The 22725-nt window shown below is 44.9% G+C and overlaps 1 protein-coding gene across 4 annotated transcripts in view; it reads right to left on the reverse strand.

Annotated features, from left to right (window-relative positions):
• PRKCQ (protein kinase C theta) overlaps positions 1-22248 on the reverse strand; it is a 159369-nt gene extending 137121 nt beyond the window's left edge. For 3 of the 4 annotated variants that reach the window (XM_054503406.2, XM_054503405.2, XM_054503401.2), the window contains exon 1: positions 21845-21948. The gene's annotated coding sequence lies outside the window, so the exon portion shown is untranslated. Of the gene's footprint in view, positions 1-21844; positions 21949-22102 lie in introns of those variants that run through there. The other variant, XM_054503404.1, reaches the window with a different exon arrangement.
• Positions 22249-22725: the final 477 nt, after the last annotated feature.

The raw sequence follows: 22725 nt of genomic DNA on the forward strand, positions 1-22725 counted from the left end.
CACACTACTAAAGATGTAAACAGACATACAGTACTATTTTGTTTTTTTAAAAAAGGCTTAGTAAACACAAAGAGGAGTTACATACTGAAACCCACAGCTGATTTAATTTGCAAAACCACAGCGTTAGCTTGACTAAAGTAAAGATGACATAGATAAAATGCAACCAGAAAACTGAGATAAAAGATACAGGATAAATAACTTAAGCTGATGGTTTAGCAAGCAAACATCATGGGTGTAACATGAAGATCTGAGAAGTGACTTTGGTCCAGGAAACTCACTCCACAGAGTCCCTAGGAGCAGCAGGTTTTTAGGAGAATCACAGCATGCTGGAATATCATCATCTATTCTTGCTCTTGTGAGGACGTGGTCACCATGATGCAGGAAGAGAAATAAGATTTTAGAGTTGTAGTTGAGGGGTCTAATTTCTTATTTTACTATTTTTATCTCTATGTTAGGAAGATTTGGGGAAAATTCTCAGAGACAGTGTTTATCCTTAGGGTATAAGAGAAGGGGGCGATGAGAAACTTCCTTCAGAGCTGAACTAGGGCTACTGATTCTCTGGTGAGACATTCAGAGAGTCCCAAGTGCATGGTCACGCGCAGAGAGGCACGTCCCATCAGCGGTGATGTGTGCTGCAGTTAAAAGCAGGGCAGGAGGTGAGAGCTTGGCCCTGGGCTGCATGAGCGGGAATTAATTAGGCAATTCTTGGGGTTCTTTCTACTCATTGGCCTATCTGCTAACATTTCAGCAATAGGCAATAAAAAGTTAAGGTTTAAAAAGAAAAGTTACGTATCCTCATTATGAACATAAATGACCACCGTCAGATACCTTATACTACGTTCACTAGGAAGAAATATTCATTAGTCACCAACTAAGTGCCAGGAAAAGAACTGGCGAAGGAACTTCTGGGTAATAAAAGAGCCCTGGTCCCAGCCCTTGAGGACTGGGGCAGATAAGAGCTGTGCATTGTTTGGGCCAGGGAAGGAGGGACATGCCTTTTTCTAGAACATCTAGTGACTCCTTTGTTTTTTTTTGTTTTTTTTTGTTTTTTTTTTGAGATAGTCTCGCTCTGCCACCCAGGCTGGAGTGCAGTGGCATAGTTTCAGCTCACTGCAATTTCCGCCTCCTGGGTTCAAAAGATTCTCCTGCCTCAGCCTCCTGAGTAGCTGGGACCATAGGCATCCACCACCACACCTGGCTAATTTTTATATTTTTAGTATAGATGGGATTTCGTCAAGTTGGCCAGGATGGTCTCGAACTCCTGACCTCAGGTGATCTGCCTGCCTCGGCCTCCCAAAGTGCTGAGATTACAGGTGTGAGCCACCGTGCCTGGCCTGTATCTTTTTTTGTTAACCATGATTTTGTGGCAGCAAGTACAATATCAGATATTTTTCTTCACTCTCCATCAAAAAAGGAAACAATAATCTAAAAACAGGCCAGGTTCTAGAAATTCTCTTTACTTCTTCACCGTCTTTGTTTTATTGTTCCTTGAGTTTTGTGTGTGTTTGTTTGTTTTTATTGATACATCATATTTTGCATATTTATGGGGCACATGTGGTGTTTTGTTACGTGCACGGAATGTGTAGTGGTCAGGTCACTGCATTTGAGGTGCCTGACTTTACCCTATTTGTGTGTTATTTACTTAGCTATTGTCTTTCTACTCCAAAAAAAAGTAGGCATAGGCTTGACGAGGGTCAGTACCTTCTCCCTCTCTTCTCCCCTGTATTTTAAACACCCAGAAAAAGGCCTGACATGTTAGGTGTTTGATCAATCAACATTTAGTGACCGAATAAAACCCAGCTTTCCCCTTCTCCTTGAAAATATCCATTTTCTCTTTGTTACTGCCTAAGCCACCCTAATGGGTGAAGGGAATCTCAGCAGTGCTTGCATTTTTAAGAGGATCTGTGTCCCTTAAGATCCTAGCTGGCAGCATTTCAGGCGCTGGATAGAATAAGGTGCAGGGAGAACTTTCTGGAGTATTTTGAGACTAGGTGAGGAGCGGCATTGTAAAGGCAGTCATCCTTGATTTGTTGGGAAGCCTACTCAAAGGAGAAAGAAACCCCTCTGTGCTGTTTTTTGGTTTCCACAGCTTCTTCTTTCCCTCCATGACTGAATCTAAAAACCTTCTGCAAACACTGGCTGAGAGGCAGTGCATCATGGAAGGATCAGGACAAAATGAACCCGTAGAAAGTGTGGAGACTCTGTCTCCACCCCAAGATAGTGTTTCATGGATATGCTGCACTTCGTGGCTATTCTAACTTTTCTCCGTATTCATTTTCAGGCCTAATGCTTACATACTCAGTGAATTGTTTAGCCTCTGAGAATGTGTCTATTTGGTCAAATACAAATAATCCATTTTATTTTCTATTTTAGAAACCAAGTCAAAACAAAGTATAGGTTTCTTGAAATTTTAAAAATTATTCTTTTGAGGACAGGCGCAGTGTCTCCTGTCTGTAATCCCAGCACTTTGGGAGGCCAAGGTGGGCGGATCATGAGGTCAGGACATCAAGACCATCCTGGCTAACACAGTGAAACCCCATCTCCCCTAAAAATAAAAAAAATTAGCCGGGTGTGGTGGTGGGCACCTGTAGTCCCAGCTACTCAGGAGGCTGAGGCAGGAGAATGGCATAAACCTGGGAGGTGGAGTTTGCAGTGAGCAGAGATTACGCCACTGCACTCCAGCCTGGGCGACAGAGCGAAACTCCATTTCAAAAAAAAAAAAAATTATTCTTTTCAAATTGTTGACTAAAAAATTATTCCTCGAGGTTGGGTGCTCATACCTGTAATCCCAGCACTCTGGGAGGCCAAGACGGGCAGATTGCTTGAGTCCAAGGGTTTGAGTCTAGCCCGGGCAACATAGTGAAACTGTGTCTGTACTAAAAATACAAAAAGTTAGCTGGCCGTGGTGGTGTGCACCTGTAATCCTAGCTACTCAGGAGGCTGAGGTGGGAGGATCACCTGAGTCTGGGAGATGCAGCCTGCAGTGAGCTGAGATTGTGCTGCACTCCAGCCTGGACAACCAGAGTGAGACCCTGTCTCAAAAAAAAAAAAAAAAAAAAAGAAAGAAAGAAAGAAAAAAGAAAAAAAGAAACGTTTCCTTGAATAAGGGTATCTTTTTGAACTTTTTGGAATCTTGTGCTTCAGGACCCTGTCAAATATTACTAAACAATACGTATCCGAGACAATCAGAAATTTGACATGAACCTACAGTTGATTCACATACACAGAAACACACCAACTCAAAAGCCAATTAAAAAGTTACAAAGGCCTATGCCAAAAAATAATTTATGTAGATCTCACAGTATGACAGAATAGATTACTTTTTTAAATTCTCAGAACGGCTCCATAAAGTTGAAGTTCAAACCTCCAAGTTATGACTCAAGAATGTTAATCTGGCCACCATTCTTGCTGGTTTTTAATTAAACAAACTTTCTTCTTAACAGCTCTTTGCAAGTGACGGTCGTCAGTACGTACGTGTGTGGGTGTGGGTATGTAGGTTGATATGATAGAACTTGCCATTTTTAATGTGTTTAGCATGTTACTAAACATAGCATGAAAGAGTTGAGGAAAGCAGGAAGAAGGGAGGAGGGTTCAAGGAAAAAGTAAAGGGAGTTGGAGAACTGAGGTGAATAAAAGTCTGAAAAAGCAGATTAGGATTCTAAAATAAGCTTTTAATATTTACTTAAAACATAGTTTTAAATTTACAACACTGTCAGTTTGAAATAATGCTGGTAGGAAGGAAATACATTGAGCCACGGACCTGGCATCTGGAGATACTGGAAAGGAAAGAGAGAAGGATTGAGGTGGACGCTCGCGGGTAAGGAAGAACGAAGGAGAAGCCCACTCAGGCTTGTCTATGAACTCATCTGTGTGGTTCTCCTGCAGGGGAGCCTCATAAATGCCCTGGTCAGTGCTGGACCCCAAAGAAAACCACTGTGGCCATCTCCTGTCTCCCTCACAAGTTTTCCCTGAAAAGACAACAACTTTCAGAGTTCCATGCAGTTTTTCAGCCTTTTCCAAATCTCTCTAAACACCAGGAGGAAGGTTCAGATGCTTGAGCAGAGAGACCCACACTCCAGGGCCCAGCAGAGAACGCCTGGAGAAGAACCCAGCAAAGCCGACTGGATCTTAGCAGAGCTCCCGGCTTGATGATGATGCTCAACCAGAGTGAGTGTTCTCTCCATTACTAAAATAAGTAATATATTGGACAGCAAAACAAGGAAATAGCTCCAAACAGCAATTGAGATATAAAGACAGAAGGAAGTCTGAAAACCCACTTCTCAGAATTAACTCCAATGTCAGGTAGTATTTTTAAACATAAGTCAGTAGATAAGGTATATTCCCAAAATCACGCTTTGCTACGTGGAGTATTAAGAACACAGATCACGGCATCAAACTGCTTGAGTTCAAATTCCAGCTCTGCTGTATGGTAGCTCTGTGGCTTTAAGCGAGCTATTTAACCTCAGTTTTCTTGTCTGAAAAATGAGGATCATAATAGGATTAAATGGGTTAATGGATGCAAAGTGATTAGAACAGTTACTAGCAGACAGAAAAAGCTCAGTCTATGTTAGCTATAATTATTACATACTCAGAGTCAAAAGAACACTCATCATGCTTTCTTCCAAGATTTAGCACTAAAATATTTTCTGTAGTGATTACTTTTTAGTTATTTTGTTGAAAAAAGGCTACGGGTTCTTTCAAGGTGGGCTTCCTTGGTTGGCTCTCAGCTGCCACCTCCCCTCCCCCAACAAAACAATAGCCCCTGTCCCTTGTCAACTAGATCCCAGCACACACCGTTTCACTTTAAAGGCATGCAATCACTTTGGCTCAAGAGTGAAGATATTCGGTTGAAAGTGAAGTAAGTGACAGCTGGGATTTCAGAGCATAAGTCTCACAGTTCCAAGAGTCCTGGAAGCAGCAACCTCACTTTGCCCAGTGCCTCTCCTCCTCTTCTCAGTGACAGGGAGGTCTACTGCATGTCTACTATGGCTGAGCTCTACTGCATATCTGGAGGTGCATGGGTGGGATTCTGGGTGCCCTGCCTTCTGAGTCCAGGTCAGGGATGTCCCCATGGGGACAGGTCTCCATGGCCCATCCTGATGTTGGGCCATCTCTCCTACCTTGTCACTGCCTCTTCCCTATAAGCCCCTCACCATGACACATGCCTCGATTTCTCTTACATCGAATCAGATTTTCTGCTTTACTTTCTATGCTTGTTCACATCTCTTTTCTACCTAGAGTGTTCTCAGCCTCCACTTGCAGTCTAAGCCCACCACTTTGTTCCTCCTCTTCCTGCCTCCCCAGGCTCCAACTCTCCATGGGATCACACGGCCTTCTTCCTGTACGGGGTTTTCTAGTCTTTTCCCTCTGACACTCCTCCACTCTGTCATTTACCTATACTGAGCTGACATTCCATCAAAATTTACTGAGCACTTGCTATGTGTGGGACTCTCTGCTCAAGCTGAGGGCTAGGGGCTAGACAGACAAAGAGATGCAGGGCCTGCCCTTGGGAGCTCACAGTGCAGTTGGGGAGGGAGGAAGGGTGTGTTAATGCTGCTGAGCTGTCCATGTGCACAGCATTCCAGGGCACGCAGAGGAGGGACACCTTGACACAGCCTGTGGGGGCCTTTGCAGAGGAGGTGACATCTCAGGGGTTAGCAAAGTAACGACGTGAGCGTGAGGAAGTGCACGCCAGGCCTGGGATCAGGTGCAGAGCTGTAAAATGCAAGGGGCTTCTGAGGAGCTACGAGGTGCTCAAGGACCCAAGGGAGACCTGAGTCTGGCAGGCAGGGGATAGGCTGGGAAGAACTCGCGGGCCCGGCAAAGATTTCGGGATTCTATTTTGCAGGTGATATGGAGTAACCAAAGAGCTTTGCAGGGGAGTGCGGCAATCATTTTTGTTTCAGCAAGATCCTCTACCAGCGGTGTGAAGAGCAAGACTAGAGGCTCAATCTCGGAAACTAAACGGGGTCCTCTGTAGGAAATATTATGGTATAAATGGCTGCAATACTATTGCTCGATGGTGTTTTCAAAGGCAGCTGCTGCAGCCTATCACTTCCCCTCCCCCCTGTCCTTCTTCGATGCCACTGTACTGCTCGCCCAGGAGTGCTCTCTGCTGCCCCTCCTTGATCTTGCCTGGCCTGTGACCTGTTTTTCACCCAAAGACCAAAGCAGCAGGAACTTCCTAGTTTGGGGCCACATATGGAGAAAAACATGGGGTGGGGGGATCTCAACCTCCTAGCTGCATCCACCCAGGGGCTATATAAGGGAGTGACCTCATCTCAGATCTGACTGCAACATTATGAGAGGGCCCTAGGGATGCTCTGAAGACCAAAACCGCCAAGCCAAGGCTGACCCAAATCCCTAGCCCACAGAATCAAGAACAAATACAATGGTGCTGTTTTTTAAGCCACTAAGTTTGGGAGCAGTTTGTTCCATAGCAATTGATATCTTCAAAGCAATGCTCTGGGTCAAATAAACAATGTCAAATAAAGAATAAACTCCCTGCTGACAATTTCAGGACAATAGCATGGGTCCACTGTCAATATATACCAACTTGTACTTTATCCTTAATTACTTGCTACCAAATCCCATTTCAAGCCTTTGCCACACTTAACTGATTAGGGCTTAAGCTTTTTAAAAAGGGGTTTTCAGAAAATGTAATCCTCTGATTCTATCTTGCAAAAGACTAAGAAAATGTGGCGTGTGGATTAAAATTCCCTGGAGTTTCGTTTGAATTTTCCTATGGGTAGTGTTTAGATGAACATTCAAGCAAATATACGTTTCACGTTTTGAAACTGCAGAATGTTTGATGCTTCTTTATAATGTGCCTTCTTAGCAGCATGGCTGGGTGTCTTGAGACAGCACAGTATTTGACTAGTGTGACCTCTCTTTATGTTTACATATTTAGACCCATAGATCTAGACTATTTTTTTCATGAGGAAATATCTATAGTATTTTCCTGGAGAAAATTGATTTTATTTTATTTCAATAGATACATATGCTCTCTGTTCTGTGTAATTTAAGGCTGTTCTCTCAAGAGAAGGGGTTTGCTTGCTGGTTTTCTTCTCTATGAAAATAATAAAATTCAAACATGATGTTATGTGTTAACATTTCCGTCTGCCAGCCCTAGCTATGGGAAATTGCTAATGGTTGAGTTTTACTTTATTAATTTCTAAAAGGAAGTGCTAATTTATACTTAGCAATGTTCGCCTTTTTTTTGGCGAAAGAAATTGCATTTATTTTATTTTAAAAAGAAAAGAAAAGCCCTTTCCTCTTGTTGCGATGCTTTTCTCTCCTAAAGCACTTTTAGTCGCAGATCTCAAGTCTACTATAAATATTAACAAATATCCTTGTCCAGGAACTAGGAAAGAATCCCGGGAGGAAAGTCCTTTTCATTGCAATGGCAAATATCTCAGCACCTCTGCTTCAGAACTCGGAATTATGCAAGTTACTTCCCACTGAATTACGTTCATCAAAAGTAATTGCAAAACCACAATTACTTTTGCAAACTAATATTTACAAAGTAGAGCAATTCACGTTCTTCCTATGCAAGAGTTATTTATGGCTCCTGTTCATATTACCCCTCTAAATATGTCCCCAGTAAAATGTATGCTAATTTATTTTTATTGAATGACTAATGCAGATGAATTAAAGAGTTCCCATTCTTAGAGGAGAGATTTCCTCTATTATTCACCATTATCTTATATTCCAGAAACATAGCCCACCGAGGAAATCCATTTGACCTTTTTAGAGAAACTTGGTTATCGTAACCTTCCTTGTGTTACCATCCCCACTAACACTGTAGAACGAATCATGTTTTGCTGTTGCTATGGTATTAAATTTTAATTCCTCCTGTCCATAGCAAAGCTAATTGTAGCTGAATGACTCCCATGTTTGTGGGACTGCACTTCAGTTTATTGGTGAAGGGTTATACATGCCACCAGTGGTTCCATTCTCTGACCTACGGTTCTGCAGTGGTTATGACGGGACACATCAACTATTCCAAGCCCTAGGAGCTTGAAATGTATCCACTTCTTTCCCACCCCAGCTATCCAGGTGAAATCCTGGCCTGGCTGGAATGGGTGGATGTGAAAAGGACCCCCCAAAACAGCTACAAAATATTCTAATCAGGGGGAATCCTAGACCTCCCACTAATCCACTCAGCCTTGTCTCCCAATTCCCACTTCTGGGATTTTTCAGTCCGACTTCACTGTTGGGTGGGTCTGGAAGGTGAGCATGACCCTGGCAGAGCAGCACTAGGTAGGGTGAATGACACAACGAGATTCGGTGGCCTCTCTCCAGTCCCTTCTCCTACAAGCGACAACCTCATGGGTTCCTAATATCCTTGTGTGCAGCGACCACCTGCAAGAAAACTGAAGAACAGAAAGACAGAGAGAACTCAGGAGGGGAGGAACACACTGATGACCAAGCGGATGACACCGGCCAGGAAGAACTCAGTGCACCCAAGGGTTTCTAGGGAGCTGGCCTGGAACACTTCTCAGTCAGATCCCCTAAAACTCACCTTTAGATATGGACCCAAATCGGAGTGCTTAGGGCTCTCAATATTAATGATTAGGGCCTAAAATATTATATGAATGTTTGGAAACCTTCATATTGGTAACTGGAGGGAAATAAAATATATTCCCTGGCTATAGGAGGCCTCATGAACCTCCTCAATCCAAGGTTCTGTCTGAGCTTTGTGCTGAGAGTTAAAGAGAGAAAGAGAGAGAGAAGACTTGGTACATGCTCTCAGGCTTACTCAAGAGACAATAATTGCATTAAAATGTCATTAGGGAGCTCCAGTAATGAGAAGGATAGAAGCCTCAAGCTCCCAGAGACACAGGAAGCAGAAAGAAAGTCCACACATCACAGGCGACTTGGAAAAGGTCTAACACAATAGGACACTTAAAAAAAATGCCAATTATACAATAGGGGCAAATAGTGTTTCACGAACAGGACATAGGGATTCTGTATGAGAAGAGACCTCCATGAACAAAGACAAGGATACGCTTGGCCCTAAAGGGCCCACCATATCTTCCCACTTCTGAAAGGATAGCAGAACACATGGATGGAGATGCAATTTGGGGCCAGAATGCACAAGGTGCCCAGTCTTGCACAGTAAGACGCGTCACCCGAATTCTGCAGACAAAGATGAGTGTAGCTCTCTTCTCTACCCTTACCTGACCCTGTGCTTACATTCCCCAGGAGGGAAATGTCCCAGTGTTTTCCCTCTGTGACATCCCTGAGGTCACCAAGGCCTTGTGGGGTACAAGCTGGAAACCTCAGCACTGGCTTTAACATTGTTTTAGCCGGGGTTTAGCTGTTGTTAGAAACCCATACATGTGAGGGCCCATTTTATTTTATTGTTGCTGGGATTTATTTCTAATCTTCTTTAAAAGATTATGTTTTTCTTTGGTTTCATAATGTTGGTTTATTCTACTTTTAAGTGAGTCCCTTAAATAGTTTACTACTCTTTCCTTTTAAGATAAACATTCTTTTTTGTGAATGCTTTCACTTATTTTGTTCTGGGCATACCTCTATCATCCTAATTCTTGAATTTAGTCTTTCACCTTTCTTACTCATATCTATTTTAGTACATTTAAAAGTGAGTACAGGCCGGGCGTGGTGGCTCATGCCTGTAATCCCAGCACTTTGGTGGTGGCGCGGGGGGTGGGGGGATCATTTGAGGTCAGGCGTTGGAGACCAGCCTGGCCAACATGATGAAAACATGTCTCTGCCAAGGATACAAAAGTTAGCCAGGCATGGTGGTGTGAGCCCGTAGTCTCAGCTACTCAGGTGAGGCAGGAGAATCGCTTGAACCCGGGAGGCGGAGGTTGCAGTGAGCTGTGATCACGCCACTGCATTCCAGCGTGGGTGAGAGTGAGACTCTGTCTCCAAAACAGAAAAAAAAAAAAAAAAAAAAAAAAAAATTCCCCCAAAAATAACAAAAAAAAGTATGATTTTGTTTTGAAGAATCCTTAAAATATTTTTTCATTTAATTTAAACAAAATTTTATCTCTTTTATCCTTTGCTATTTTTTCTTTATTAAAATCACTTATGAACTTTTGGTATGCCTACGTTTTATGTTTACCTGTTGCCTCATTCTTTTGCTTATAGAATATTTTTGAATATTTTAATATTATCTTTTATTTCCTGATCACTCTTAATCTTTTTTTTTTTTTTGAGATGGAGTCTTGCTCTGTCCCCCAGGCTGGCGTGCAGTGGTGCAATCTCGGCTCACTGCAAGCTCCGCCTCCCGGGTTCACGCCATTCTCCTGCCTCAGCCTCCGGAATAGCTGGGACTACAGGCACGCACCACCACTCCCGGCTAACTGTTTTGTATTTTTAGTAGAGACGGGGTTTCACCGCATTAGCCAGGATGGTCTCGATCTCTGACCTCGTGATCCACCTGCCTCAGCCTCCCAAAGTGCTGAGATAACAGGCGTGAGCCACTGCGCCCGGCCAGCTTAATCTTTTTTTTAGTTACTGACATTACAGTGGTCCACAAAGCAGGATGCCAAGGGGATGAATAAGGGGAAAAATCACACCATAGACAAGGGGAGATGGAGTCTTTTTTCTCACAGCAAGTCACCTCCTGGAATTCTAAACATTTCCCACCCCCTTCAGCTCTGATTTCTGGTAGAATTTATCTAGATAACTCCAGAAGTCTACAGGCAAAACCTTCCAAGACAATAGTAATTCTGTTGTGCAGACATTTAAGTCACTAGATTGGATTCTTTTCCTCTAACACTTAGCACACAGTACCTTGGGCATTACAGATTCTAAAATATATGACTAATTTATTTATCCCACTAATATTTACTGAGCACCTACTATGTGTCAGATACAATGCTGAATGCTAGAACTGCAACAAAAAGAGTAAGAGAGTGTGTGGATCCTGTCCTCAGGGAGTGTATAATGTGGAAGAAAGCCAAGTCCTGACGTGGAGGATCAGGAAGAGCCTTCCAGAGGACGAGAGACAACTTGGGAGCTGAAGATGACAGGAAGTAGCTCAGAGATTGAGCAGATGTCCATGAGACGAGCAGATGCCGGGACCTCCGAGGAGCTTAAAGAGGCTCAGACTGGGAGGAACCCGATGTGAGGGCTGGAGAGGAAAGCAGTAGAACCTTCGAATCCACATCAGGGAGGCTGGGCTTTATCCCTGGGGCACTGGGTAGCCTTTGGAGGACTTAGAGCAGGGAGTGGCATGCTGGGTTCCAGAAGGCAGCCCATGGTAACCACGGCTAGGGAGGAGGTTCCACACCAACCCAGAAGAGAAACGGTGGTGGCTGTAATTAGAGCAGAGGTGGCGGGAGTGTGACAGGCTGGAGGGAACACAGAGGAATCGGGGTGAGTGAATAAAATCGGTTTGGGGCAAGCTATGGAGATAGGGGAGACAGTCAAGAAAGACACACAGATTTCAGGTCGTGCAGCAGGTGATGTCTATGCCAGTTGGAGAAAACAGCAGGAGGAGAAAACATGTTGAAAGAGGAAGGGGAAGGTGGTGCATCCAGTTTGGGGCATGAGGCATTAGATGTGCCCAGGAACTTTCTGGGGAAGAACGGCAAGGATTTGGGGCAGTCATGGCTGGGTCACGGCCAGAGAGCAGATGGGTATGGAGGCTGATGAGGGATGAGGATGCTCACAGGGTGGAAAAATTGAGGAACATCAGTCATCCAGGTTGATAAAAGAAGAGGAGCTTGCAAAGGAGAAGAGAGGAAGGAAGGAAACATGGGCCAGGGGGTCATGGGAGACACAGAGGGACAATGTTCCAGGATGCATGTGTGCTCACAGCACATCTGGCTGCAGGAAGTCAGCTAAGAGGGGGGTAGAACTCCACGGGATCGGCCATGAGGAGAGTGTGGGTGATCATTTCTGAGGGGTGCAAGAGGCAAGGCCAGGCATCTGTAGTTCAAGACATGTGGGGTGAGGAAGCAGTGGCAGCAAGTGTAGACAACAATTTGAGGAGTTTGATTGTGAAGAGAAGCGAGACAAGGAAGTAGCTGGAGGAAGGTATAAACGGATATATATTCTTTTTTTCACAGAAGGAAGGGATTTAAGCTCACTTAATACAGGGAGAATGGGGCCAGAAATGAGGGAGAGAAGGAAAATGCAGGTGACAGGGAAGATAAGAGATTGAGATTCCCAAGAACAAGAAAGAAATGGATTCCAGGGCCCCAGGGGAGGCGAGCCTCAGACAGGAACTGAGGGGCTTTTTTTTTTTTTCTAAGACAGACTCTTGCTCTGTCGCCCAGGCTGGAGTGCAGTGGGGCAATCTCGGCTCACTGCAACCTCCGTCTCCTGGGTTCAAGCGATTCTCCTGCCTCAGCCTCCCAAGTAGCTGGGATTATAGGTATGTGTCAGCACACTTGGCTAATTTTTGTTTTTAGTAGAGACAGGGTTTCACCATGTTGGCCAGGATGGTCTAAAACTCCTGGCCTCAAGTGATTCACCCACCTCGGCCTCCCAAAGTGCTGGGATTACAGATGTGAGCCACTGTGCCTGGCTAGAACTGAGGGGTTTCTTTCATTGTGAAAGAAAAGAAGGATGAGAGGGTGGATTCAGATAAAGTGAGGCGTGCAGCCCTGTGATCCCCGGGTGGGGGCAGTTCTGATTCGGGAAACTTGTACTTTCTCAGGGAAGCAGGAGGCAAGACAGCTGCTGAGCGCGAGGGGACGGTGGAGGCAGGAGCAGCTGTGGAGAAGCTGCCGTGGGAAGCAAGATCATTGGCCAGGGAAACATCTGGGAGCTGGGGAAGACAGAGATCCTAGACGAAGTGGGAAGTCACAGAGCTACAGCATCCTGAATTTGCAGAGCGGCATGTTTTCCAGGAGAACTCATCAGCCTATGTGTAGATGCTGGAAAAAGCAGACAGTGGATTTAGCTGTGATCCCAGTGACCACAGAGGCTGCAAAGAAAGTGCATCATCTCACACAACATCACCAGGAGGTCCTTCCCCAGCAGCAAGGGAAACGCTTTAGTGGAGGGACGGTGGCCAAGTTTATATTTGTCAATGTCAAGCTGAAAGATCTCTGGTCTGTATAATGAACACTATTTCTTCCTAACCTGTCTTGCTCTTTATGAAACTGAAGGGTATATTTCAAAGTTTATAACCTGCCTAACAAACAAGGGACATGGTTGTTATTAGATACTCTGCTTAAGAAAATATCTTCCCCTGATAGGCGGGGTGGCTCATACCTGCAATCCCAGCACTTTGGGAGGCCAAGGCAGGCAGATCACTTGAGGCCAGGATTTCAAGTCTAGCCTGGCCAACATGGTGAAACCCTGTCTCTACTAAAAACACAAAAATTAACCAGGTGTGGTGGTGCATGCCTGTAGTCCTAGCTACTCTCGAGGCTGAGCAACAATAATTGCTTGAGCCTGTGAGGCGGAGGTTGCAGTGAGCCAAGATTGAGTCACAGCACTCCAATCTGGGCAAGAGAACAAGACCCTGTCTCAAAAACAAACAAACAAACAAACAGGAACCAGGTGTGGTCCTTCCCTAAACAGCCACCTAACTAACAAACTTTGAGAACACAGTCCCTGGAGGCATGGAAAGAATACCACATCAGAAGCCAAGAGATCAGGGGTCAGCGCTAGTAATTTAATGTGTGACCCTTGATCAAGTTTCTTAACCTGCACACTTCAGCTGGCTTCTCTGTAAGCTGTGAGATCCACCCAACATATGGGGCTTTCTGAATTACTGATTCCCAGGATCCAGGCACAGGGCATGATCAACGATTGCCTTCCCATCGCTCCCTCTTCCTTCCAGCCCCTAAGCTCATCTGATTCTATGATTTAAAGGAATGGTATAGAAAACTAAATGCCATAGGTATGTAATTTTCTTTTTTTAGTTTTAATTTTAAGTTCTGGGGTACATGTGCAGGACGTACAGGTTTGTTACATAGCTAAACACGTGCCATGGTGGTTTGCTGCACCTATCAACCCATCAACTAGGTATTAAGCCCCACATGCATTAGCTATTTTTCCTAATGCTCTCCCTCCCTCCAATCCCACCTCCCGACAGGCCCCAGTGTGTGTTGTTCCCCTCCCTGTGTCCACGTGTTCTCATTATTCAGCTCCCACTTATAAGTGAGAACATAAGGTGTCCAGTTTTCTGTTCCTGTGTTAGTTTGCTGAGGATGATGGCTTCCAGCTCTATCCATGTCCCTGCAAAGGACAGGTTCTCATTCCTTTTTATGGCTGCATAGTATTCTATGGTGTGTATGTACCACATTTTCTTAATCCAGACTACCATTGGTGGGCATATGGGTTGATGCCATGTCTTTGCTATTGTGAATAGTGCTGTAATGAACATACGTGCGCATGTATCTTTATAATAGAATGGTTTATATTCCTTTGGATATACGCCCAGTAATGGGAGTGCTGAGTCAAATGGTATTTCTGGTTCTAGATCTTTGAGGAATTGCCACACCATCTTCCACAATGGTTGGACTAATTTACATTCCCACCACCAACAGTGTAAAAGCGTTCCTATTTCTCTGCAACTTTGCCAGCACCTGTTGTTTCTTGATTTTTTAATAATCACCATTCTGACTTGTAGGAGATGGTAACTGATTGTGGTTTTGATTTGCATTTCTCTAATGATCAGTGATGTTAAGGGTTTTTTTTCCATGTTTGTTGGCCACATGAATGTCTTCTTTTAGGTATGAAACAGATTTAATGTGTCCCAAACCAAATGATACAAAGTTTCATGAAATAATTACCCTTCCTACATGAAATGCATCCTAATATTTTCTGTTTTATTCTATTTCATGCTTGTTATCACCCCCAAAATTAATGTCATTGCCAGCTAGTAGACTGTATCTTGGAGTTTGAAAAGCTGTGTAGAAGGCCTGCTTTTGTATAGCTAAAACATATCAGTGAAAACAGAATGGAAAATGTTGAAGCTTATGCCCTAAAAATGCTGAACACAGCTGAGATGAACTTCTCTCAAAACGACAAGAACAACATTTCTGCTTACTTTCAGGACAGACTCGGCTCACCTCTGAACCCCTGTCCTTTTGGCTAATTCCCATACATCTTCCATCCCCACCCGCGATACCTTGTCCTCTGAAAGCCTTTGCTGAACCTCCGAATCAGGACTTGGTTCCCTTCTACATGTTCTCAAAGCACCCAAGAAATCATCTACATATAGTGCTTAGCACAGCAAATGGCCGATAGTGACCAGTCAATACATGTTAGAATATATTGCCATAGTTTGTTTACTTTTTGATTTTTCCAATAGGCTGTACGCTTATTAGGAATTATTGCCCACAGGGAAAAAATTTCAGGATGACAAGGATACTGCTTCTGCAGATATTTAAACCACCAGACTGAAATTTTTTTCTTTTAACACTTAGCACCCAGTCCTTTAGGTGTTGTTACAAGGTTAAAAAAAGAAAAACCCAAAAGATGTGTTCTTGGTATCAGCTAACACTCCAGTTAAAGGTGAAAAGAGCTAGGCCAGGTGTGGTGGCTCATGTCTTTAATCTCAGCACTCTGGGAGGCCAAGGCAGGCAGATCACTTGAGCCCAGGAGTTAAAGACTAGCCTGGGCAACGTGACAAAACACCATCTCTACAAAGTGCACAAACTAGCCGGGCATGGTAGCATGCAACTGCAGTCCCAGCTACTCAGGAGGCTGAGGCCGGAGGATCCCTTGAACCTCAGAGGTGGAGGCTGCCGTGAGCTGAGATCGTGCCACTGCACTCCAGCCTGGGCGACAGAGCAAGACCCCGTAAAAAAAAAATGCAAAGAGCCAAAGAGCAGACCCCTGGCTGTCTTGTCCTCTTTCCCTCCTAGTTGTTCATGAATTAAGTGCCCAGTGAGGAGACAGCTGCCAAGGTATAGCTGAGTTTCCAGTACAAGCCGAGTGCTGTGAGTTCATGGGCAGGTAAAACTCTCTGAAATGCTAGAGAGAACCTGAATGGCACTTGTATACATTGGTAGAGAAAGCATTTAAAGGGTTGCTCCTGTTCTTAGAAAAGGATCAAACTCCTTTGTACGACTTAAAGGCAGGACAACTCTACAGGACAGTCTGCCCAGGACAATCTGGGTTTGTACCTGTTACCCAAGCTTAGTGATTAATAACGTGCTCTTTCACTCTATAAACAGTCCCCATCTGGAGGATAACGTATATGGTTCACCTGCTTACAGGCCCTATGTGATCTGGCACAGCTGACCCCTCCAGCTCCACCCAGCAATAGCCCACACACTTGCACATGCTCCTTTCTCTCAGCATCACTGCTATCAGAGATCACAATTTTCTTCATTTTACAAACGGAGAGAAAGACACTCCAAGAAGTTCACTGGTTAAGGTCATGTGGCAAATTAGGATGGGGAGCAGAGGTTTAAACGGAAGCTGCGATGCTTACCCTGCTCATTTCCACTCACCTGCAAGGCTTAGACTCGACTGCACTGGGATTCCAGACTCACATGCTGCAGGGCCATTCTACAAACACTGTTCCTACCTCCCAGAACCCCCCGTCTGGCTCACTGCCACTTCCCCTTCAGGTCTCAGCTGAGCCGTCACTGATAGTTCTGCAACACCCCAAATCTAGCTGTGCACATAACACCAAGTGTGTCCCCTATGGAAACACTTACACAATCATTCTGCACATATTTATTCAGAACTTGGTATGTGCCAGGCCCTGTTAGAGTGGCTGGGGACACATGTAGGGACAAAATGCCAGCCCTCATGGAGTTTCATCCTAGAGGAAAAAAGAGACAGAAAGGAAACCAGCAAATGTAAAACAGAGTTGCATGACATTATAAACTGATACATAATAGTACAAATATCTCATGAATTCATCACAATTCATTATAATTTCCTATTTGCCTGACCACATCTCCCTGCGGGTTTTGCAACACGGTGTATGATCTGAGGCTTGCAACACAGGCCTGGTGAATTCAATAGCAGTTTCCCTTTCCATTCTCTCCATTGTCTTGAGAACTTGTCCTGCTCTGAGAACATACAAAAGATAATTATATCTGTAACTAACCTTCTAAAAAGCACCTGTCCTGCACATTCAGGGTTATTAAAACTGATGCCATGTTCACTTTATTCTCAACAACTACTCATTTCTGAATCATAAGGTTCCCCATGGAGGTGGAGATAACACTACCTACAGGGACATTCTGTTTATGTTTTAGGGACAGTCCTTTCCATGGCTTCCCTAGTCCCTCAGGTGCTGTGTGAGTTGTATTTCCTCCATTAATTCTACACTAGAAAAAGGTGTATATGCTCAAGCTGGGATAGGAAATAAACAATGAACTCAGGAGTAGCATCAGCCCAGAGATCCCTGCCATTGGGCATTCAATGATTGCGTAAAAAGTTAACTATCAGCACCTTACACCTATTAGAAAGGCTACTATAAAGAAGATTTTTTAAAAAGCCCAGGTGCAGTGGCTCACGCCTGTAATCCCAGCACTTTGGGAGGCCAAGGTGGGTGGATCATGAGGTCAAGAGACTGAGACCATCTTGGCCAACATGGTGAAACCCCATCTCTACTAAAAATACAAAAGTTAGCTGGGTGTGGTGGCGTGTGCCTATAGTCGCAGCTACTCAGGAGGCTGAGGCAGGAGAATTGCTTGAACCTGGGAGGTGGAGGTTGCAGTGAGCTGAGATCGTGCCACTGAACTCCAGCCTGGCGACAGAGCGAGACTCCATCTCAAAAAACACAAAACAAAAGACAGCGTTGCTGAGAATGTGGAATAATTGGGACCCTTTCTACCATTGGTGGGAATGTAAAACGGTCCAGCCACTGTGGAAAACAATATGGCAGTTCCTCAAAAAATTAAACATAGAATTACCCTATGACCCCACAATTCTACTGCTGGGTACATATCCCAAAGAATGGAAAGCAGGACCTCAAACAGATATTTGCACGTTCCTCTTCATGGCAGCATTATTCACAATAGTCAAAAGATAGAAGCAACCATCGACAGATGCAAATTTAAGCAAAACGTGGTATATCCATAAATGGAATATTATTCAGACTTAAAAAGGAAGGAAGTCCTGTCCAATGCTGTCACATGGATACAACTTGAGAACACTATGCTAAGTGAAATAAGACAGTTACAAAAGGATGGATACGGTATTCTGCTTATGTGAGGTCCCTAGAGCAGTCAAAATCTTAGAGACAAAGGGTGGCTGCCAGGGGCTGAGGGGAAAGATGGATGAGGAATTGATGTTCCATGAAGACAGAGTTTCAGTTTTAGGAGATGAGAAGAATTCTGTGGATGGATGATGGCAATGGTCGCACAACAATGTGAATATACTTAATGTCACCGAACTGTACACTAGAAAATAGTTAAGACGTTAAATTTTAAGTTATGTGTATTTTACCACAATAAAAAAGTTAATTGGTAGGTCACCTGGGACTGTGGTTTAAAGCAAACGCTTGATGGTTAGACTAATCTGGGTGGTCCAACTAACCTGACTCTACCACTTACCGGTTATAAGACCTGGACAAGCGGCTCTACCCCTTGAGCCTCAGTTTCCTCATCTGAAAAATTAGAATAATAATAATATCTAATTTATAAAGGCTTTTGGAGGTTAAACGAAGCAGTAATGCCTCTTACATATAAATAAAATTCTGAGTATGATATACAGCACATAAATTCTAAATAATAATGACTCAAAACCATACTTCCTTGGTTTTGTTAATGCTGATTATTATAATTAATATTATTAGCTTAATTCAAAAGCTAACATCAACCTACAGCAACCTGCGGAAAGATTGTCCTGCCAAATATTTGCTAATTTAATCCAGGAGCAAAAATCTATGATTCTGGGCTTGAGTGAGCTTTCCTAATTTCTAAAACTCTGGTGCTCATTTTGTCCCCAAGAATGTGTTTAGATGACAGAGCAATCAGAATTTGACATGTATAAATGCTTGGCATGTTAAAATAATGAAAGATATTTTCACCATTGTAAGGAAACAGCTTTTAATCCATCTCTCTGGTTCAACATCACATTTTTCTATAGTTTCTCATGATTTCTTCCTTAACAATTGGAATAGGTATGAAAAAGCTGAGCTGAACACATAGCTGCTTAGAAATGAGCTGCTTAAAGTGTTAAAACAACAGAAACAGCAAGCGTGAGTTTAATGCTATGTATGCCGTCACAATACTAATTTCCCTATTTTAAATTACAGATTACACACACACATATACACACATATACACACACATATATACACACACACACGGAATCACATCTATATTGCTGGGATTTTTCATTCTATAACAATATATCATTTTAAATGATTTGAGGCAAATTATTAAAAAAAATTAAAGACTGAACTCCATAAAAAGGAAATCACCTGAAATCAAATATAACCTTGTTAAGAAACCATGACATTAGCAACATTTTTAGGGGCAAAAACATAATCAGCAACTCTAAGACATCAAATGCATTAAAAACAGGAAGTACTAACTCTAATTCCTAATTTCCAGAAAGGCAAATATACCATAATTAAATAACACGTTATAAGGATATTTGTCTGTTTAGGTCTGCTTCTGAATCCCCGAAGTTACATACTTGTACCACAAGCCCATACTCTTGAAAGAAAATTCTGGACCCAGTCCACATGGAATTTTGGTTAAAACATCTAATTCATTGCAGAGAAGAATTCAGTCTTTTCCACAGAAGAGACAGCACGTGTTAGAATGAGAATACTTTATAGAAATGACCAATGACAAGCCGGCTATGTAAGGGGGCCTCCGATGCCTGGCGTTAACAAGAGACAGAGGGTATTATTGTTGAAAGGGATCTTTGAGATTATAGAAAGAGCTGAGGTGTGAATAATCGAACACCCTCCCCTTGATGCCTGAAGGAGAAGTGAGACAGCAAAAGAAATCAAAGTTCCAGGAGCTGCAACGTGTATGGTAAGCGCAGACGCAGTGAGGACATTTCTGCAGGAGAACAGAGGTAGAAGTTTGCTCAAGTAACAGTTGCCATCCCGAAGCACCACAGCACAAGACAGTAGCGGAAATGAACACGACAACGCGGATGGTGGGTGACAAGAGTCTTGCCTGGATATTGACATTTTTAAAGTGTAGAAGAAAATCGCAGGTCACTGAAACAAAGGCTGATGGTGCCCAGCAGGTTACTCTTGAAATCAGAAACAGAAGTTCATGAGAGACAAGAAGACAGAAACAACAACAGAAAAACTTAGAGTGGATCGCTAACTTGCAGGAGCTGTGCAGCTTTGGCTTTGCAGGTTTTAGAAGCTCTCCCTACGCCACCTCTTTAAATATATGTATGTTCAATCAGCAGGAGGAAGGGACTAACAAGAGCCTTCTGCGGTAGGCACCTGCATCAAACAATGGCACTGATCTCAGAGGGATTTTAAACAGCTGTGCATAAACTTCAAAAGTAATTTGCAACCATATTAGTAAATGTCACCCTTCTTCCCGCTAGACACAGCACTTTTAAAAGAGATTAAGCATCCGCAGTAAGCCTGCCATTTTACAAGGGTTACCAAAGATAAGTCAGGGAAAAAATGAAGATGATGATTCACAAGGTCGGGGTGCGGGGTGGGGTGGGGGACCCAGGACCTTAGGAATAGGGCTTGTCTATCACACAGCCTCGGGCAGGAAGGGCCCAGTGGGGACCATGGCTTCTAGGGAGCAAACCAAGGGAAAAGAACAACGGAGTGGACCCTCCAGGCTTCTTGCCTCTCTCACGGAGCCTCCCGAATCCCAGTGGTTTAGAATTTTCTTTGGCAAAAGAAAAGGACAAAGAGGCCGGAGTTGACAGAAAGCATGGGCGGACTTCTCAGATCTTGTAGGTGGTTCTTAAAAGAATTCAGCCGGCTTGAGGTGTGCTCTCAAAGGGCAACTGGAACATCAAGGACTTGGACACCAGGCACAGATGGTTCATTTCCCCATGGACAGGAAGAGGGCACGGAGTGCTCCCTCTTCCCTCCACCTTCTCCAGCCTAGTCCCCCTCAGCCTGTGCCACTCCTGAATCATCTTTTATTAGCACCACGTCCAGCCCGCACAGGGGCAGGACAGCCCAGGGGACAAGGCAGTTCTGTGGCGCTCTCCTTGCAGAAATGACCGGAGTCTCCCAATCCAGCCAGCCCGTGGACCTCTCTTCACGCCCACTGGGGAGCGCCCACGCCTGTAGCATTCAACAGTCACTCTCCCATTGATAACGGTGGCTCTCGAAAATCCAATACCACAAAGATACTTTATTGCACAAACGTTGCTTGGTTAACCTGGCCCTCAAAGCTGGGGAATAACCTCACTTGAGGCTACAGGAGTGAGCACCCAGACTTTTTTTTTTTTTTTTTTTTTTTGATATCTTTCAAAGACCTGCCTCCCCCTCCCCCAGGCCCTTGACAAGAAACTTGGCTTGTTTAGAAGCCTGAGCAATGGCACCCCCGTCCGTGCTCCAATACATTCCCAGAAAACGGGGTATGCTCCCCTGTGGACAGGATACCATCTCCAGAAAACACCTTTCCTCACGCGTTTTTTTAAACCAAGAATACAAAAACTTTCCACCTTCTTCCCTCCCCGCAGGCCCCCTTTCGTTCAGGTGAGAAGGAAAAGGGAGAAGATAGGAGGAAGCGCCCCCCAGGCCGGCGGCCCCCACCCGGCTAAGGTCGCCAGCATCCCGCATCCCGTGCGACCCGCGTCCCAGAAACCCAGCGGGGAAATTCTTCCCGGTGCGCTCTTGCGCCCGCTTGGTTCAATTTCCTACTCCGCTTGCTCACCAGGCAGCCCTCACCCCTTCCCGGAGGCTCTCCGAGGCGCCCGGGTAGCCCTTCCCGCCACGGGTCTCGGCCCCTCCAGCCCGCTCCCTCCCGGCGGCGGCGCGGGGCCCTACCTGGAGCGAGCACGGCGCCGCTGCTGCCCGGTGGCGCGGGGACTGCGCGGGGGCTGGCGGGGCTGGCGGGGCTGGCGGGGCTGGCGGGGCCGGCGCACTGCGGGTGCGACCCGAAGGCGGTGCCGGCCAGGGGGCGCTCGCCAGCCTCCCAGCCAGCCCGGCCTCCCGGGACCCGGCACCTCTAGCCAGGGACGCGCGCTCGGTCCCCCGCCGTGCGCCCCCGGTCCCGCGCCCAGGCTCCCGCCCCGGCCTCCTTACCAGCCACTTGTCTCCCAGCTGCGAACTGGAGCGGGAGGCGGCGGCCGGAGGGCCCAGGACAGCCCCGGGAGGGCGGCGAGGCGGAGCAGGAGCGCCCCGGCTCCGGCCACATTCTCAGAGTCAGGAAAAGGGGCGAGAGGCCACATCTCTCCCTCTCGCCAAACTGAAAACGAAACGGCGCTCCAGCAGATTGGGTGGAAAGAGCTGTGTCTTGTTTTCTCTGTTTTTCACGCTAGAAAGGGCTTGTAAACATTGTTTCTTTTAAAATGACCTACCCCGGGAGGTTTGGGCACACTTCTGTCCTGGGGTCATCGTTCCTAGGTGGCTTCGGACTTGGGACTTTGATTTCCTGTATCTGCACATTGTCGTTTTATACACAATTGCCAAGGTGGAACTGATTTCAGCTTTACTGAGCTTGAAGCTGCAAAGGCGATGTTGCCGCCGTGCGTGTCATTTTAGGACTTTTTATGCCTTGTGGGTGATACTAATGATGGTCACAATGAGGATAAATGGGGTGGTTTCTTTTTCTATACTCCATGTAACTAATTTCTCATTCAGGTTAGAAAATCGTATGTCTGGTTACTAATACTCTTACTGAATGGTTTCCTTGCAATGATGACACC

Source organism: Pongo pygmaeus, chromosome 8 (assembly GCF_028885625.2).
Source record: "Pongo pygmaeus isolate AG05252 chromosome 8, NHGRI_mPonPyg2-v2.0_pri, whole genome shotgun sequence".
NCBI lineage: Eukaryota > Metazoa > Chordata > Mammalia > Primates > Hominidae > Pongo > Pongo pygmaeus.